This window comes from Crocodylus siamensis, chromosome 15, assembly GCF_052110815.1.
Source record: "Crocodylus siamensis isolate JL-2025a chromosome 15, ASM5211081v1, whole genome shotgun sequence".
Classification (NCBI taxonomy): domain Eukaryota; kingdom Metazoa; phylum Chordata; order Crocodylia; family Crocodylidae; genus Crocodylus; species Crocodylus siamensis.
Window position 1 is genome coordinate 54,907,862 of NC_143409.1, and position 18,001 is coordinate 54,925,862.

The 18,001-nt window shown below is 53.5% G+C and overlaps 3 pseudogenes across 1 annotated transcript in view; 1 reads left to right on the forward strand and 2 right to left on the reverse strand.

Annotated features, from left to right (window-relative positions):
* Positions 1–4,998: 4,998 nt before the first annotated feature.
* Positions 4,999–6,026, reverse strand: LOC149852949 (uncharacterized; annotated as a pseudogene).
* Positions 6,027–10,802: 4,776 nt separating this feature from the next.
* Positions 10,803–18,001, forward strand: part of LOC149852950 (DLA class II histocompatibility antigen, DR-1 beta chain-like) — a 298,803-nt pseudogene continuing 291,604 nt past the window's right edge. The window contains exons 1-3 of the transcript XR_016439268.1: positions 10,803–10,815; positions 12,706–12,912; positions 13,733–13,970. The product of XR_016439268.1 is annotated as a DLA class II histocompatibility antigen, DR-1 beta chain-like (transcript). The remainder of the gene's footprint in view (positions 10,816–12,705; positions 12,913–13,732; positions 13,971–18,001) is intronic.
* LOC149852951 (DLA class II histocompatibility antigen, DR-1 beta chain-like) overlaps positions 14,627–18,001 on the reverse strand; it is a 26,291-nt pseudogene continuing 22,916 nt past the window's right edge.

Sequence of the window (18,001 nt, forward strand, 5' to 3'; positions counted from 1 at the left end):
CTTTCTCAGAGGCTGAGAAGGAGCCTGGGGCTCACTGCTGCTCCACTGGCACGCAGTCCTCCCCCCTCAGGGCTCTGCAGCTCTGTTCTCCCCTCGCAGCTCATCGCTTCGGGCTCCCAGCTCTCAGGACTCTGACCCTGTTTTCTCAGGTCTCTGCCCCACTCAGGTCCATCTCTCTCAGGTCTTCTTCTGACAATCTTTCTGTCCCCACTTCCATCCTGGCCTCTCTGTCCCTCTTCTTCTGGCTCCTTGCCCAAGAAACCCAACTCTATTTGCCCACTACTTTGGGGTGTGCTCATTTATTAGGGCTAGGGTCTTGGTCATTCTATCAATGTGCTGTTTGTGTTACTTGTGTTTCTGTATGGAGCTGTATCTCTCCCTTCTGCAAGCCCTCACCCCCAGTGGAGCTATCTTGCAGGACTCAGTTCAGTGGGGCTGGGTTCCTCCAGTCCCCAAATCAGTCATACACACAAACACACACAGATTAACGTGTCACACCTGACCTGGCCGGGTTGATCAGCATGGACAGGCTGACACCCTCATATGCCAAGAATCAGTTCATCAGAGCAACAATAACCCCAGTCAGACACAAGCACACAGTTAAACAGAATACCTCTGAGCCCACGGTCCCGGGCTCCACCCAGACGGAGTCCCTGGCTCTTGGCTGCGGGGGCTGCCTGTCCCTTTTTCAGGCTCTGGGGCCCGGGAGCATGGCCCCCTCCCCTTGTGGGGTCTGCTCCCTACTGGGGTCTCTGGCGCGCCAGCTGGAGGAGCTCCAGGCCACAGTCCAGAGACTGCGTGCCATCAGGGACTGAGAGCAGGAGATAGACTCCTACTGCCAGGCCCTTCTCCCCCGGGAGCCGCAGGGCAGAGCTCTGTCTCCCTCTGCGACCAAGGAGGACTCTGGGACCTCCTGCTCTGCCCAGTCAGGGGCATGGACCGAGGTGGTCAAGGGCCTCAAGGCCCGCCACACCAAGGCCACTGCCCCGCCGGAGCTTAGCAACAGGTTCACACCTCTTGCAACCCCGGCAGAGCCCCCGCAGTTGCCAGCTCCTGCAGACAACCCAGGCTTGACCGCAGCCACTGCCCCTGCTCTCCCCAAGACAAAGCGTAAGGTGTTTGTTGTGGGAGACTCCACCCTGTGGGGCACTGAGGGGGCAATCTGCCGCCCTGACCCCTTAGCTCGGGAAGTCTGCTGCTTCCCGGGGGCCCACATCCGAGACATTGCGGAGAGGATCCCGCAGCTCCTCCGGCCCACAGACCACTACCCCATGCTCCTTCTTCACGTGGGCACCAATGACACGGCTCGCAGCACCCCCAGCCAGGTCATGAGGTGCTACAGGGAGTTGGGAGTGGGCCTTAGGGGTCTGGGAGCTCAGGTGGTGTTTTCGTCGATCCTCCCAGTCTCGGCTATGGGCTAAGGAGGGAGAGGAGGATCTACGCGGTGAACCAAAGACTGCGGCGCTGGTGTTATCGGGAAGGCTTTGGCTTCCATGACCACAGCCCGCTCTTTGGAGAGAGAGGCAGCGAGCTGCTGGGAAGAGATGGCCTCCACCTCTCTCCCCTGGGGAGGAGGCTCTTCTCATCCAGGCTGGCTGACCTGCTCCACCAGGCTTGAAACTAAGCCCGCTGGGGGATGGGGGGACTACTGCCCCTGCTGGCCCGCTGAACGGCCCTTGCAAAGCCAGTGGACCAAGGCACTTAAGGGGGCACTTTAGGGAGCCCACCCCTGCCCCAGCCCTGGCACAATCTGTGGGCAAGGCAAGAGCCCCCAAGGGCACACTTGCCTGCATGTACACTAATGCCAGGAGCCTGGGCAACAAGCAGGACGAGCTCGTCCTCCTGCTCAGTGCAAAGAAATATGATGTCATTGGGATAACGGAGACCTGGTGGGACTCCACCCATGACTGGACCTTGGGTATAGAGGGCTATACCCTATACAGGAGGGATTGTGTTGACAAAAGGGGCGGGGGTGTAGCTCTCTATGTGAAGGAAAGCTACATGTCCCTGCAAGCTGATGTTGGCGACCGGCATGGGCAGCTAGAGACCTCTGGGTAAAAATTCATGGGGAATTCGGCACAGGGGACACAACAGTGGGAGTCTACTACAGACCTCCCACTCAAAGTCCCGAGCTTGACCAGGAGTTCGCCCGGGAACTGACTGAGGCTGCTTGCTCCAGGACCTTGGTTGTCATGGGTGACTTCAATTACCCGGACATGTCGTGGGAAGATCACTCAGCAAAAACCGAGCGGTCGCAAAGCTTTCTCTCGTGCGTGGATGACCTCTACCTGACTCAAGAAGTCTATGGGCCAACGAGAGGCAAAGCGCTGCTTGACCTGGTATTGGCTATGGGGGACAACCTAATTGGCGACCTAGTGATTGATGGGAAGCTGGGTGACAGCGACCACAAGCTGATCACCTTCACCATCCGCCGTAAAGCTGGCAAGTCAGTCAGCAACACAGAAGACCTTGACTTCAGAAAAGCCGACTTTGACAAGCTCAAGAGGCTAGTCGGTCAGGCCCTCAGGGACCATGCCCCAGGGAGATGGGAGTTCAAGAAGAGTGGTTGCTTCTCAAGGAAGCGATCCTCAGTGCACAAGCTAAATCTATTCCAACACGGAGGAAAGGCAGCAAGAAGGCACAGCAGCCCCCCTGGCTCTCCAGGGACCTAGCGGACCTCCTGTGGCTAAAAAGGAAAGCCTACAGAGGATGGAGGATGGGATTCACCTCCAAGGAGGATTACTCCGCGCTGGTCCGGTCCTGCAGGGACCAAACCAGGAAAGCCAAGGCTGCAACTGAACTCCAACTAGCTTCAGGCATCAAGGACAACAAAAAGTACTTTTTAAGATATGTGGGGAGCCAGAGGAAAAGCAAGAGCAATGTTGGACCCCTGCTAAACCAGATGGGGCAACTGACAACTGACGCCCAGGAAAAAGCCAACCTATTAAATAGGTACTTTGCGTCAGTCTTTCATCAGTCCCATGGGACGCCCATGCCTGCTATGGGACAGGGAGATCCGGGTGATGGGGATCCCCTACCCTCCATCAATGCTGACCTCATGAAGGAACACCTTGAGAAGCTGGATACCTTCAAGTCAGGCGGCTCTGACAGTCTGCACCCCAGGGCACTCAAGGAGCTGGCGAGCGTAATAGCCCAGCCCCTGGCACGGGTCTTTGAAAACTCCTGGCGCTCTGGTGTAGTGCCCGAAGACTGGAAGAAGGCCAATGTGGTGCCGATTTTCAAGAAAGGGAAGAGAGTGGATCCGGCTAACTACAGGCGCATTAGCCTGACTTCTATCCTGGGGAAGATCCTAGAAAAGTTTATTAAGGAGGCCATCCTTGATGGACTGGCCCAGGCTAACATCCTAAGGGATAGCCAGCACGGGTTTGTTGTGGGTAGGTCTTGTTTGACCAATCTCATTTCCTTCTATGACCGGGTGACCTATCACCTGGACGAGGGAGAAGAGATTGATGTCATATATCTTGACTTCAAAAAAGCTTTTCATCTGGTATCCCATGATCACGTCTTGGCCAAACTGCCCAGTTGTGGCCTTGGCTCCACCACGATCCGCTGGCTGGGAAATTGGCTCTGTGGTCGGACCCAGAGGGTTGTGATTGATGGCAGTCACTCATCGTGGTGCCCTGTGACCAATGGGGTCCCTCAAGGCTCTGTCCTGGGACCCATACTGTTCAACATCTTCATTAACGATGTGGACATTGGAGTCAGGAGTGGACTGGCCAAGTTTGCCAATGACACCAAACTTTGGGGCAAAGCATCCACGCCAGAAGATAGGCGGGTGATCCAGGCTGACCTGGACAAGCTCAGCAAATGGGCAGACGAGAACCTGATGGTGTTTAACACCGATAAATGCAATGTTCTCCAGCTTGGGAGGAAAAACCTGCAGCACCCTTATAGGCTCGGCAGTGCTACGTTGGTTAGCACTACAGAAGAAAAAGACTTGGGGGTCATCATTGACCACAAGATGAACGTGAGCCTGCAATGCGATGCTGCGGCTAGTAAAGCGACCAAAATGCTGGCGTGCATCCATAGATGCTTCTCGAGCAAATCCTGGGACGTCATTCTCCCCTTGTACTTGGCCTTGGTGAGGCCGCAGCTGGAGTACTGTGTCCAGTTTTGGGCTCCACAGTTCAAAAAGGATGTGGAGAAGCTTGAGAGAGTCCAGAGGAGAGCCACGTGCATGATCAGAGGTCAGGAAAACAGATCTTACAATGACAGGCTGAGAGACATGGGACTCTTTAACCTGGAAAAGCGCAGGCTCAGGGGCGATCTGATGGCCACCTATAAGTTTATCAGGGGTGACCACCAGGATCTGGGGAAACGTCTGTTCACCAGAGCACCTCAAGGGATGATGAGGTCAAATGGTCCCAAACTCCTGCAAGACCGTTTCAGGCTGGACATAAGGAAGAATTTCTTTACTGTCCGAGCCCCCAGGGTCTGGAGCAGCCTGCCAGCGGAGGTGGTTCAAGCACCTACATTGAATACCTTCAAGAGTAAATTGGATGCTTATCTTGCTGGGATCCTATGACCCCAGCTGACTTCCTGCCCTTTGGGCAGGGGGCTGGACTAGATGATCTCCCGAGGTCCCTTCCAGCCCTGATGTCTATGAATCTATGAATCCAGCCGGGTGTCCAGATGACACCCTCATGGGCCACCATTCGGTTAATTAGGGCACGTCTGAGCCAAACAAGGGTCAATCAGCCTGTACAAGCTGATCCCCTGATGTGTTTCGAACTCAGCACATCCCAATCTTTTAGTCTCTTGATGAGCAGACCCCACAGTATTTATGCACTTCACAGGGATCTTTAGCTTAGGTAAGAGGGGTGTTGCTGCAGAGCAAGTGGGGAAAGAGAAGTAAAGGAGGCAAAATATACCCAGTTACCACCAGTTTGACTATAAAAGTTATTTATTGCTAAGTAGATGAAATATATATTGATACTAGTAGTGATAGACATGCAAAGGAAAAACAAACACAAACAGTCACCAGGAGTGATGGCCTGCATTTGTAACTGTAGCTGCTAGCTTAGAGATCTCCTGATTGTGGTGTTGAACCTCGAGTTTGCCTTTCTCTCCTAAAGTTTTGAGTCTTTGCAGTTCAGCTTGTAAAGAGGGATGAGTTAATAGGTTCTTAATGGTGATGAGACCCATTCCTAGTAAAATGGGGGACACCTCTTTGTAGAGCTCAGGGTAGGCATTCAAATGTTGTATGGTCCATATAGGTACAGTAAACTTAAGATCACAAGTAACAATGGTGGTTACATTACAGAAACAGCAATTAATATAAGGCACCATAGGTTGAATCCAATATCCATTAATTAATACAATATCACATCTTGTTCTCATGCTTTACCCACATAAACAATAGCGGATTCCCTTTCTTGGATAACATCGAAGGAACAGTGAGACTTGTTTCCAGGTTGTGGGAAAAAACATTCATCATGCTCCTCCAATGCTTGGTCTTCACAGATATAACCCAAACCTCCTTTTCTCCTACACCCTTTCACATTTACTGTTTTCCATGTATTATCTTTTTGCCAGGCCCAAGTGTTATGATCCCTGGAGTACATCACTGAGCTATCATCAATTTGCAATCCTAATGGGACTACTGGGTGGATTGCTCTAACGTCCTTGCCTGCCACAGGTATAAGGAATAACTGCAAGCTTTGCTGGTGGTGATTGTACCAAGCGTTAACTAATCTCCACCAGGGCTGGAGGGCTAATTCTTCCTCTGTTGCATGGGGCCGAATTCGGTTGATTGCTTCCAAGGGAATTTGTCCCGTCATTGCTTGCCGAATCATTCCCATGATGACATTTTGGGTGAGAGCCTGAGCTTGCTCACATGCTAAAGCCAATGATACATTATTTTGGAGAGACTGTACACCAGACATCAGTAACTTTTCATCCCCTTCTATGACTTCTTCCCACCCAGGAAATACCTTACTTATTAGTTGTTGTTCCCCACTTATCATTTTTAAAGATGCAGTTAATGGAGTTCCCATTTTCCCCATATTTTCGGTGGCATATGACAGTTTATTAGCAAAAACTTCTATATTTGCAAAATAGAGTCTGGACATCCGACTCCAGATACAGCAGGGTTTTGGTGCAGCTATGGGACATCAGAGTTCATGTCTGGAGACCTGTGAGGGGACAGAGAAAAGAAAAACAAACTCCCACACTCCCCCCCGTATATACTGGGAGAAGCTGGGATCGCATTGCAGGGTAAGAGTGGAGCATTGATCTACGAGAGGGCGGCCATAACAAGCTGAGCACTTCTCTGGCCTTTTCCTGCCTCAACATCGGGGTAGGCACTGACAAGCCTAGCCCATACGTATTTTCCAACGTCTCAAAGCCGTCCCTCCCTGCTAGCCAGGAAGGGTGGCCGGCAGGATAGAGAAGACTGTTTACCCTATTCCTTGACAGCCCGGTGGTTTCCCCTTCCATTCTTTGAGCTGTGAAGAATGAAACCATTTTCTCCAAGGTTTTCTATCTTTTCCGTTCAGGATTTCAACCTGACAAACATTGGGACTGGCTTGATTTACAGTAAAGCAAGGACCATCCCAGCTGTGAATCAAAGAGAGTTCCTTTGCTGCACAAGCTAAATCTTGTTTCAAGGCAGCCAGGGCAGTTTGTTGGCCTGCTCCCCCTTCCCAAATCCTGTTTTTCTTTAATAATTTGTACAGAGGCTTAGCTTTGTCAGAGAACATTTCAATGAACTCTCTGGAGAAGTTAAAAGTTCCCACTACCCTTTGCTGATATAGAGACCTGCCATCCTCTCCAAGATATACACCCAGGTATTTCACTTGCTGCTGCACTAACTGAGCCTTTTCTCTATTCACCTTAAATCCAGTTTCCTGTACTATAGTCAGCACCTCCTTAGTGATTTCTCTGTTCATTTCTGAAGTGGGGGTGTGTATCAAAATGTCATCCACGTATGACATCACGTGTGAGTGGTGTTCAGGGCTCAAACAGTTCCACATTTTAGTGACATGGGCATGACAAATACTAGGGGAAGAGTGGAAACCTTGGGGAGTTCGGCTGAAGGCGTACTGTTGTCCCCTATAGGTAAAAGCAAACTTACACCAACATGAAGGATGGAGGGGGATAGCCATGAAAGCATTAGCCAAATCGATTACAGAGAACCATTTGGAGCCAGCTGCTACTGCTGCCAAGATTTCATTGTATTTAGCTACTACAGGAGCAGCGGCAGGGGTGGCTGCATTCAAGGCACGGAAATCTATTGTCAGTCTATAAGTGACCCCGTCCGCTTTAAGGACTGGCCATACTGGAGAATTGCAAATACTTTGCATAGGCACAAGCACTCCTTGTTCTAAGAGACAGTCTGTGGTATCCTTAATGCCTTCCTCTGCTGCAGCTGGGTATTTATACTGCCTTTGAGGAGGGGGATCTTTTCCTTCAATCAAAACTTCAGCATTTATTTTTCCACACTCAGCCTTATGTTTGGTCCACACCCTGGGAAATTCCCGTACCCATGAATCACTAATGGAGGTTAGGGTGGCAGTAGGTGCTTTTATGGCAGCACAAGGATGCACAGCAGAGACTTCTGCAGGTCCTCCTTTTACCTTCCGTAACACCCCGTTAGCTAGATCTCCAGTTAGCCGAAATGCCTGGAGGAAAGGAGCTCCTCGGATTTCCTTCTCATTGCCCTCATGAGCACAGCACTCTACTTTTCCTTGCAATCTGTCAACTTGCAAGGGAACATCCTGCCAGACAGGAGCTTCCTGAATTTCTCCCCCACATCCACTGAGCTGAACGTGTTTTGTGGTGGGTCTCCCTCCAGAGAGCCACTGGGGACTTAGAATATTTACAGAAGATCCAGTCTCCACGAGCAATTGGGCTAACACCCCTGGCTTCCCCACCGTGGCCCTCACAGCGGGGCTCCCCCATACGTCACACTGAGGTCTCGCGACCAGCTGGGGCGGCCCGAGGAGAGCCGGGCACCCCTGTTGATCAGCGGACTCCCTCTGGAGACTGCACTCGGGAGAGGAGGCCGGGGTCTGGCGCTGACCGGGAGCGGGTGCACGGGGTGCACTCTGTACTGGGGCAGTGGGCTGAGGGGGTGCTCCCTGCATTAGCTCTGCTCTCCGTACGGCTTGAGACAAAGCATTAATCAGGACACTAATGGGCTGGCCATCATATTTTCCCATATCCTCCCCTAAATTCACTAGCTCTTTCCAAATCATTCTCCTAAAAGACTCCATGGGTTGTCGCTGCCCAGGACTGTGAGGCAAAGGGGGATTAGAATTGGGAGGGCGACTGGCAGAGTGAGGAGCATTATTTGCAAAGGTGCAATACTGTTCAAAACTCAAACCTGCCTCAATCAGGGGATTTTCACCCTTGAAGCACCCTTTTTCCCAGGGACATTTTCCCTTCTTCATTACCCATCTCTCTAACCTGCAGGGTTTCTCCTGCCTCAAACGAGCAGCTAAAGGGGTTTTTCCAGACATCTCCATTTCCCTCTTCACACTAATGCTCACTATCAAAAAGTCTCTTTTACACAGTCACTTACATTTTACACTGACACAGTATTACTCCACAATCTTAGTTCTAGAGCACAACTCTTAACTCTCTAGCACCATCTTGAAGTTATTCCAGCACAGTTCTTAAGTTAAAAATTACAGAAGGTTCTGAGAGAGGGACCTTGCTGAAGGAGCTTGGTCTGACAAGAAAGAAGAGAGAGAGAGAAAAGAAAAAAAAAGAAAAAAAGAAAAAGGAAAGTAAAGCTTTCAGACTGGTGCCTCAGTTTACCACTCTGCAGTAACTACCCAACAATTACCACGTGATTAGAGCCACGTGCTGCCAGCCTTCTCCACCAATTTTGTTACCAGATTTGCCCACTACTTTGGGGTGTGCTCATTTATTAGGACTAGGGTCTTGGTAATTCTATCAATGTGCTGCTTGTGTTACTTGTGTTTCTGTATGAAGCTGTATCTCTCCCTTCTGCAAGCCCCCACCCCCAGTGGACCTATCTTGCAGGACTCAGTTCAGTGGGGCTGGGTTCCTCCAGTCCCCAAATCAGTCATACACACCAATGCACACAGATTAACGTGACACGCCTGACCTGGCCACGTTGATCAGCATGGACAGGCTGACACCCTCATATGCCAAGAATCAGTTCATCAGAGCAACAATAACCACAGGCAGACACAAGCACACAATTAAACAGAATACCTCCGAATCCGGCCGGGTGTCCAGATGACACCCTCATGGGCCAGCATTCGGTTCATTAGGGCACGTCTGAGCCAAACTGGGTCAGTCAGCCTGTACAAGCTGATCCCCTGATGTGTTTCGAACTCAGCACGTCCCAATCTTTTAGTCTCTTGATGAGCAGACCCCACAGTATTTCTGGGCTTCACAGGGATCTTTAGCTTAGGTAAGAGGGGCGTTGCTACAGAGCAAGTGGGGAAACAGAAGTAAAGAAGGCAAAATATTCCCAGTTACCACTAGTTTAACTATAAAAGTTATTTATTGCTAAGTAGATGAAATATATATTGACACTATTAGTGATAGACATGCAAAGGAAAAACAAACACAAACAGTCACAGTATACCCTGGTTTCACTAAGTATTTGGGGAAACTTAGCTCAAGCTTAACTAATACAGTTCAGGTTTAGAAATCTAGGCTTAAAGAGAGAGAAGAGAAGAGAGAGAGAGAGCTGGGCTCTCACCAGTCCAAGGCACTCGGGTTGCAAAGCCGACAGGTCACAGTTCTCAGCATGATCCTTGAAGGGAGACGATCTGCCTCCTGCCGCCTCTCCAGAAGAAAGCGGGTGGTGTCAGCACACACTGCTGCTTCTTTTACAGATTTTTATACCCCCAGTTCAGCTTCTTTCAAGCATTCTCAATATTGTAAATCAAATTGTCTTTTCTATTGACAAGGGGTTATCTGGGTGGAACATCTCAGGAACTTGATGGATACTCAGGAAACATCTACTTGGAGCCAGCTTGATAGCAGATATACTGATGGGATCTCTCTCGGTGTCTTCAGAAACAATAGATTGCAGCATCAGGGTTTTTGGATTTTTACTTGCTGTGAAGAAGTCTCAGCTTAGCATGACTTTTCCAGATCTTACTTTTCCAGTCTTTTAACAGACTTAAGGCAATTATTGGAGTGTTCACAACCTGTTGTGGAGAGGACTTCCACCCGTTGTCTCGGGAAAAGTATGACACTTGTGGACAGGGCTCCAACGGGCTGGACGCTGTGATGAACCCTGTACCATTGTTTACATGTTCCCCATACACCTCTGACTCGGTGTCTTGCCTCAGCACTCCCTAACCCGGCAACCGAGTTGCAGCCAATTAAGTTTACATCGGCCTCCCCTAGTGGGACCGGGGAATGTCCGGCCCGAGATGCCCAATAAACTTACTTCTGCTTAGAGGTGTGTTGGGGGGGGAAGGAAAAGTCCTTTGTAAATGCAGATTAGGACTGGTCTGATAAATGTGGAGCTGGGTGTGTGGGCTGAACAGCATTTGGAGCACAGCTTCCCCATCATGCACTGCTCCCCTGCTTTGCTGGTCCCACAATTCACTGCAGTCTCTGCTTCAGGCTTTCTGTTCTCCATCTCCCATGTAAATGAATGGTCATCTGGTCCCATCTCAGATGCAAATGAGACCTAGGGCACTTGTTGCACTTTTGTCACCCTTATCTGGAGGGTTTTAGGTGTGTTTCTCACTGCATCTTAATCAGCTTCTGTTAAGCTGGGGGGGAGGATGGCGATTCTTTGTGAGTCAGACAGTCGGTGTCCTGTGTCAGGGGTCCCCAACAACATGGAGCTGACAGGTAACAATGGGGCCAGGGACACTGTTGGGGTCTCCTGCAGCCCATCCCCATGCACTGGCTCTTTGGCGAGGGAGGGAGAAGTGTGTGGTTCTCCTGGAAACAAATGACAATGCTCAGGCCTGATGCTGACTGGTCCAAATGGGTGGGGCTTCCCAATCCCTGCGGGCTGGGGCTGGGGCTGGGGCTGGGGCAAGGTCCTGGAGGAGCTGATGCTCAGGGATGAGACCATCTGCTTTGCTGAGCCCCCTGGGCTGGCTGAGTCCTGACCTATTTGTTTTTCTCAGTGGCCATGGGCTTACCCCACCAAATACCATGTGAGCCTCCACTGAATGGGGAGGCTACTAGAGAGGAGAACTCCTGATTCGGGGGCCACAAAATGCAAAAATGCAGGGAATACAGGTCACAGGACCAAAGCAAGTGCACCAGATGGGGACACTGAGCACAGCCCCCATCCCCTACCCCTGAGACAGCACCCACAGGCCCTCAAACATGCTGAGTCCTGGCCAGGGGCTGGAGAATTGTGTTGCTGCACCTGCCCAATGACTCTGTCCCGGCGCAGGTGACACTTTCCGCTCAGCAGTGTGTGGCAGTGCAATGTCCAGGATGGTCCTGCTTCTGCTGTCTCTTGTAGATGAGTTTGCCATTGTGGGGTGGGGGAGTGAGGTTCCTCCATTCCCCTCCATATAATGGTTGTGGAGTGTAAAACCCACAAAGCCCTTGGATACCTTGGCCCAGCCCCCTCTCCAGTCTCCTCCTTCCCCAAGAGGCCCCTCACCAGCCCATGGGATCTCTAGTGGGAGTTTGTACGAGCTCAGTGTATGGAATAAGGCTGCTCCACTTCCCCTCTCCCTCACATGCTCCTAACATAGGTCCAGGTGTCCAAGACCCTGTATTGCAGGTGGCTTTGACCACCCTTGTGCCCTGCATGGCCAGCTGGCTGCACAGGGCAAGCTAGGCCTAGGGCAAGTGCTGTCCTCCATCAATATCCCCTCTTCGTGGCACTGAGTGGGCACAATGTCAGGCAGCTACAGAGAGATCAGGGTGGGGGAACATGCTGATCTCTCCCTTGTGCAAATATCGGGGGCTTTGAGGGATCTCTTAATTGGAGAAATGCCTGGTGCTGATGATGCTGATAGCAGGGAGAGCAACAGCCAGACGAGATGGCCAAACTCCCACCAAACAGAAGGGCTCAGGGGGAACTGGGACATGGGGTCCTTCCTTTCCTATAGATGCCACTTTCAGTCTGGTCCCAGTAATGAAACCCCTACATCCGTGTGCCCCTTGGGTCCCTTTGTGCACAGATTGGTTAATATTCCCCAGCACACACCCATCCCTGTGTCCCCCGCACCTCCTCCACACCAGGCACAAAGGCAGAGGGTGGAGATGGCCCCACAGTCCGGAAACTTGTCTGGCACACGGGCATACAGGTCCTGACTTTGCCCAGATGCCCCATGTACCTCATTGCACAGCCCTGAACTGCTTGGGGCCTCAGATCCTTCCTGTGATTTGGGGAGAGTACCCCTGCCCAGGTGCACAGGGCTTGAGGGGGAAACAGGGGAGAGGGGTAAAAGTCAGGGTTTGGGACCCATCTGCAAGCTGCAGCTGGTAGATGATGTAAGGGAACCAGGGCTGGATGAGCCCTGGAGATGGGGCTTCCCCCTGGGGTGGGTCCCTGTGAGCAAAACTGAACATACCTGAGCTCCCCGGTCCATCCAGCACCCTCCAGCTGCCATGGGGCTAGTGCAGGTGCTGGGGGACAAGCCTTGACTCTGCTGCAGCAGGGACACGTGTGGAGAAAAGCCCTGCTGAGCCCGGCTTTACCTGGTGACGGATGATGCCTCTCAGCCCTGATGCTGATTGGTCCCCTCCACTGGGATGTCCTGTCCCCAGAGCTAGGGCAGCGTCCTAGGGGAGCTGATGCTCAGAGCTGGGCAGAGCAGTTCTCATTTTTGGAGGAATCAAGGGGTTGTCATCTCTCCGTCCTCTGCAGCAATGTGGACAGGTGGGGTCCCAGGGTCTGGGAGCCGCTGGGCTGGGCTCTGCTGGTGACACTGGCAGTGCTGAGAACCCACGTGGCTCATTGCACACAGTCCCCAGGTGAGTATGGGATGGAGGTGGGTCCCCGTGGGCCCTATTGGGGAGGCACCAGGGGAGAAGCTGATGTGGGCAGTGAGCTGATGCTGGTGAGGCAGGGCAGCTGCTGCTGGTGGGGGACAGCAGGGTGCAATGGGACGGCAGGAGGTGGATAGTGGGGTCCCAGTGGTGCTCAGTGTCAGAAGCAAGGTGGGGGCAGGTCTGCAGCTGTGTCTGGGTCACACTGTCCCCATCCCCAACATCCATGCGAGTGTTCGTAGAGGTGCGTGACAGGTCCTGGGCCCTCAAGACAGTGCCTGGCTGGGCAGAGGTCGAGGGTGCAGCCAGTTTGGGGCAATCAGAGTCCTGCCCAGCTTTGGGGGTGCCCAGCACCCCGCACCCCCATTGTGTGGCACTGCCGGGCTCCAGCCCTCCAACTCTGCTCCAGGTCCCTTGGACACAGGTTAGAGCCTCAGGAGCTCTGGGCTTTTCTGCACTGGGAAATGGTTTCAGCCTTTTGGGGACAGGGATTCGCAGGGTGTTTCTGCACCGGGGCCCTCAATGGACAGCTGGAGGCAATGCTGCTGGGGAGAGAAGCAGGGAAATCCCCCTCGATGGACACCTGGTTGCTGGACAGGCAGTGGTCTGAGGTGGAGGGTCACTGGTGGGGTCAGGATGTGCGGGTGGGAGCAGCTGGGCAGCCCCGGGGGTTGGGCAGGAGGATCAGCAGATGGCTGGGTGGGTGCCCTCCGTGGGTCCCCAGCAGCAGTGCTGGAGGTGTGCTGCTGTGTTACACAGGGAAGACCCTGACCCACACCTCACTCTGTCCCCCTCCCCACTCCAGAGTATTTCCTGTACCAGAACAAGCAGGAGTGTTACTGCACCAACGGCTCCCAGCGCGTGAGGTTTCTGGACAGGCACATCTGGATCCAGCAGCAGGACGTGCACTTCGACAGCGACGTGGGTGTGCACGTGGCTGACACAGAGCAGGGGAGCCTGATGCCAAGCACTGGAGCAGCCAGAAGGACGTGCTGGCGTACAAACGGGGACACGTGGACAGGTTCTGCCGACACAACTGTGGGGTGTTCGCACCCTTCACAGCGTCCCGGAGAAGTGAGTCCCTGGGGTCTGGGGCTGTCGTTGGGTTCAGAGGCGGTGGGGCCAGGGCCAGTCACTGGGGTGTTTCCCCACGGCCCCTCCTCACTGCGGGGTGCATGGGAACATCATCGCTGCACACAAAGGGGAACTCGGTCCCCTCGGGAGTGTTTGAGCAGGGGCACATGACTACCCACAGCGCTGTGTCCACGGGGGTCTGGGGCCTTTCCTGTGTCCACAGAGGTTGTGGGGGGAGAGGGCCAGGAGCTGAAGCTGAGGCTCCCCACAGTCCCCCCCACAGACAGGGCAGGGGCAGAGCTGCTCCATGGGGCAAGGGCAGAGGAAGGGGCAGGTGTGACTGGGAAGGGGAAAGGGATCACATGGGGGGACAGGAGGAGCTGGGGGGTGCAGGACCTCGGGGGGAGAAGGAGGAACTGGGCAGGGGCCAGAAGCAACAAGGAAACAAGAATAAGATGCCTGGAGGGCATGTGGGGCTGCAGGGTTGTACTTCTTGGGGGTTCACAATGTCTCACTGTGGTGGGGGGCAGGACACATGGGGGCTGCAGGGACACTGCACTGAACGGGGAGGAGGCAGCTGGGGGCGCCAGGTCACATGGGCAGGTGCAGAAGTGACCCAGGAGCATCAGGACCCCCGGAGCTGGGAGAGGGGAGGGGCACAGCGGTCACCCACGGTCAGGAAAGGAAGGGAGCTGGGCACTGCCTGGGGGGCACAGGGGGGGCGTGTAGTGGGGCTGGGTGGCTCTTTCTTCCTCCATGCTTGAGTGCTCCTGTGGCTGGGAAGTGGCCATCCACCCTGGTCCCCGGAGCATGGCGTGGGGTGTCCACCAGTGACTAAAATCAGGGCTCGTGTCTCTAGAAACCACCGGTTACAGCCCGCTTTGCCGGGGGCCCTTCAGCAGGTCAGTCCAGGCAGGGGCACAGGGGCCACAGGCAGGAGCCGGGGGGACTCACAGCCCTGTGGGGCCTTTCCCTAGGGCAGGGGCAGCTCTCTACTGCCTGGGAGGGGGCACCACAGCTGGGGGTTTCCTGGGAGCCCCAGACAGCTTTGCCCACCCAGATCCTGGGGGATGTGCCATTTCCCGCAGAGTAGGAAACTGGAAGGGTCTCCCTCGTGTCCTGGAAGACAAGCTTGCTGCTCTTGGTTGTGGGGCAAGTCACTGCATTCAGGGGTAACAGGAATCTCATCCTGAGGAGCAGGGATCCTGGTGTCCTGTGTTTAAAAATCCAAAATTTTGTAATTAAAAAACCCAAATCCATGTTTTTCTATGACTAAATCAAAACTCTCCTGTATATAGAGCTGTCAGCTGCACACCAGGTTTTATTGCTATTTTTCCAATTTTAAACCAGTTTGGAAGCCAGCCAGTGCCTCAGTCATTACAGTACAATACAGTCTAAATCCCTTTAGATTTTGGCATTTGATTTTGGGTTTTTAATGGGAAAATCCGAGGTTCTCCTTTCCTCTTCACCCACCATGATGCCGGTCCAGCTGCGGCCTCCCCTATTCCTTTGTGGTGGTGAGCAGCCGCGATATGTTGCTGCCCTTCACTCCCAAGCTTCAGCCCCACGACCCTGCCAGTGCCCCTCACTCCTGGCAAGGCCCCCAGTGCCCCCTCCCTGCTGCTGCCCCTCACTGCCCCCCCCTTCTCCTCCCCCACGTCCCCGGCTCGGCAGTATGTTGGGAAAGGGGGTTGTGGGGGCAGGGAGGTTTCCAATCAGAGGTGATGTGGCACAATGCCCCCTCTGCCTCTCCCCAAGCACTCGGCTCTGTGACAACTTGGTTAACACAGTCACTGCGAAGGGCCGGCCCCTCTGCCCCATCTCGTCAGGTGCCCCCGAGTTGTACCCTGAGCTGGACACGGTCCTGAGCGAGGGGACACCTGCTCCCCGCCTGCGTGACTGGTAGGGCTGTGCGAGGCTCCGGGCAGCTGCAGATCCAGAGACCTCGGGACACTTCGGGGTGGGAAGCAGCACGTCGGGGTCGAAGCGCTGCCGCGTGCGGCTTCCCGAAGCGCCTCGGAGCCGCCTCCGAGATCCGGCCGTAGGGTATAATGGGGAAACAATAACATATCTATAACTTTGTTGTTTGTTGTCCAATTTGGATAATATTTTCAGAGCTGGTATACTCTGAAGAGTGAGTGAAGCTTGCCAAGTTTCAGGCAGATCGGTGCCAGGGTTTGGGGACAACGGCACCCCAAGTTCTTGAAACATAACATGTCTAGGTGTTTCAGCACAGTGGGGTGAAAACGGCAGGGCTGGTAGCTCTTGCTGAGGCCGCAAAGCCTGCCAAGGGTCAAGAAGATCGGTGTAGGGGTTTGGGGACGTGCCCCTCAAGCTGCTGACAGAAAACAGCTGGAGCCCTGGGTGCTGTGGGGCTGACTGTGCCTGTCTGGGGCGGGAGGGGAGACGCGGTGCAGGTCTGGCTGCGAAGCTGCTGCGTTCCCAGTTACCAACCAATCAATCCTGATTCACTCAGGACCAGGGACTCAGGCCCAGCTCAACACACAAGACCTAGCTACTACATAACGAGTTCCCGAGCATCAATTAGCACCTACAAAACCAGGCTAAGGAGAGGAAAGAATCAATAAAATACAGACACAGTCTTGGCTCGAGTTTTACATGTCAGCAGCTAGGGGTGCAGGGCCCCAGACTCCCCCTGCACCGATGTCCTCGACAGCTGCAGGATCACAGCAGGGGCCACCGTCCCTGCAGCTGTCACCCCGCTGCGCCTTCGCACACGCAGCGTCACCCATAGCATGAGTTTTTCTTGTTTGCAGCTTGACATGCAGTTCCCCACATCGGTGCCCCTGCACCGATCCTTGAAACCTGGCAGGCTTTGTGGCCTGAGAGAGAGATACCAGCCCTGCAGTTTTTACCCCCCTGTGGTGTAACATGCAGCCATGACATGAGTTTGGCTTTCAAGAATTTGGGGTACATTTTCCCCCAAGCCCTTAACTGATCTTCTTGAAACTTAGCAGGCTGCGTGCTCTCAGCAGAGGCTACCATTCTCGCAATTTCTGTCCAGATCAGACAGAAAACAACAAAGCTATAGATATTTCATTGATTCCCCATTATACCCTGTGGCCAGATCTCCGAGGCGGCTCCAAAGCTTCAGAGCCGCTTCGGCCGGATCGAGGCACAAACCCGGTCCAGAGCTCCGGATTGGATCCCGGCCATCCAAAAAGGCTGGATCTGAAGCCGATCGAAGTGCTGCCGACTTGCACAGGCCCAATAACTGGCATCACACACCTGGGCGGGGGCTTAAACTCCCTGTTGATCTAAGCAACGCCAACCTGCCTGGGAGGGGCTACAGACCTGCCAGTCTACCCGACAACCAGTGATGCATTTCACAGTGGTTGGCTGGCAGCCAACAGTTGCTGGCCTTCATTGCAGCAGGGAAATGAGGTCATAAGGGAAGAGAGCCCAGAAGGAATGGCAGTAGTCATGATGCAAACTCACAAAGAAAAGCTGGACCATCTGAAACTCACTCTCTCTCTTGAAACTCTTGCACAAGGAACTACTGCCTGTCTCCAGGGGGGAATCTCCACCTGCCTCTGGATGAGACTTCTGAGCGAGCTACCTGAGATCTAACCAGATATGCAGCTTGCAGTAACTCAGACGCGTTATCAAAGGCTACCCAGCCACCATGCTTGCTTGATGGGATTTTTCTGATATTGCTCTACCCTGTACCCTATTCCAAACCTACTCCTTGCAACCAATAAAGTTTTTCTTCTCTCTAGCATTGGAGACTTATTGGGGAAGGGGCTAGATTATGTCTTAGGGTCCCCTTGGTTTGGCTGACTAAGGGAAACCACTGTTTGTGCTTCAAACTAAGGGAACACCCCAAGTTCTTGCAGTGAGTCAAGCACTCTCAAGGACTGCTAGGCCTGTGTTTCCCGGGGGTACAGAGCCAGGAGCAGCCTAGACCCTGGGTGGTGGCGGCATTACCCTGGGCTAGGAAGTGTGCTCCAGGAAGGGGGTTGCCCAGTCGTGGGGTGCC